Below are 1,885 nucleotides of genomic sequence, written 5' to 3'. Positions count from 1 at the left end.
CATCACCTGGGCCACCACCAACGTTCTTGGTGCGAGCCATCTGAACTGACAAGAGGGTGAACTGCTGCTGATGAAGATCAATTGTCAAACTAACACTCCCGAGGCTTGGCCTCGATCCATACTCGTGAGCTTGGCTCCGAGTTGACTGCCAACTGCCACAAGAACCACAACAGCACCGACTCGCTGTACGATGGAATAGATGGATATACAAATAAATACGATATATCAAATAGATGCGAAAACCTAGGAAGCAAGCAATGTAGGTACGAAATTGAGACGACGGGCAAGCTACCTGATGAATCGGCGATTCGAGAAAAGAAAAGACGTCGCGTGGGGGAACCTCAGAACCAGCTAGGGTTAGGTCGAAAGCCCTGAATGCGATTGGGAATCAGTGCACTGCAGTTTGATCTAGGTCACAATTGAAAAGATCAAGATTGAAATTGTCTTGCCTTACCAATCAAGGAGGTAGGGTAAGGGTTGGATCAATGGCCTTGAGAGCCCCTCGGTCTTGACTCCGGTGTCGCAGACACGCGAGAGGCGGGTGGTGAGGCTCGGCAGCGGGTTCCCCAGCGGCAGCGCGGTGGCGAGCGAGGCTGGTGCAAGAAGCATGGCACAAGGGTTGCGGCAGCGCGGCGAGCTTGGGCGCGGGAGCCACGGCGCTGTCACGGGCTCGGCGGCGTGGCAGCTTGGGTGCGGGAGTCGGGCACGGTGGATGTGGCGGTGTGGTTAGGTCAAGAAAACAAATGATGGTTGCGGTTATATGAGGGTCCCCAAGCGCAACAGATAAGGAAATGGAAAAGAGTCCTGAAGCCGCGCGAGATCCACTGACCGGACGCTCCGGTGGTAGCGACCGGACGCTACCACCCAGCGTCCGATCGATTCCAGAGAGGTCCAATTCCTCTAGAATTGGGACCGGATGTGTCCGGTGGTCCATGACCGGACACAGGTAGGGTCCGGTCAGTACAGCTTGTTCTACCTTCGATCGACCGGACGCTGGATCCCCTTCTGACCGGACGCACAAACGCAGTGTCCGGTCACTCCTTCAGCAGCAGTTCACCTCCTGTGAATAGACCGGACGCTGGACAGCAGCATCCGATGCAGCGTCCAGTGCACCTTTTCCAGCAAATCTTCAAAGTTCCTCCACGCTGCCTGTTCCCAATCAAGTCCCAACTTGAATAAGATTCAAATAAACACCAATTGGGACTGATGTGAGTGACCTCTCTCAAACCCTCAGATTTTTTAAAATATTTTGCCTTAGGCTATAATTCTTTTTAAGAAAATAGGCAACAAGAGGACAAATGGAACAAAACGACAAAACAACATTCAGGCATATGCAATACTTGTAAGTAAATCTAGTTGCTTGTCAAGTTTGATCCAAGGTTAAGCTTCTTCACACGCTTTTCGGCGGTTATCTTAACCATGTTAGACAAGCCCTATATGCATTGCCACAATTTAAATATGTTGTATATTACAATGAATGCACGGGACAACACAAGTTCCATTTTTAGTGAAGTTACTAAAATCAAGCACATTGAGCTCATTCCGCAATCTACAAAATGTAGCCTCATCTAGCGGTTTAGTGAAGATATCCGCTAATTGATCTTCGGTTCTTACACCTTCTAGTGATATATCATTTTTAGCAACATGATCTCTTAGAAAGTGATGCGGATATCTATGTGCTTGGTGTGAGAGTGTTGAACCGGATAATTTGCAAGTTTTACCGCACTTTCATTGTCGCACAAAAGAGGTACTTTTTCTAGACCTACACCATAGTCTAGCAAAGTTTGTTTCATGTATAAAATTTGTGCACAACAAGCACCCGTGGCAATGTATTTCGCTTCGGTGGTGGATAAAGCCACACTATTTTGTTTCTTGGAGGACCAAG

This window comes from Miscanthus floridulus, chromosome 1 (assembly GCF_019320115.1).
Source record: "Miscanthus floridulus cultivar M001 chromosome 1, ASM1932011v1, whole genome shotgun sequence".
NCBI lineage: Eukaryota > Viridiplantae > Streptophyta > Magnoliopsida > Poales > Poaceae > Miscanthus > Miscanthus floridulus.
This window is presented reverse-complemented; position numbering follows the sequence as displayed.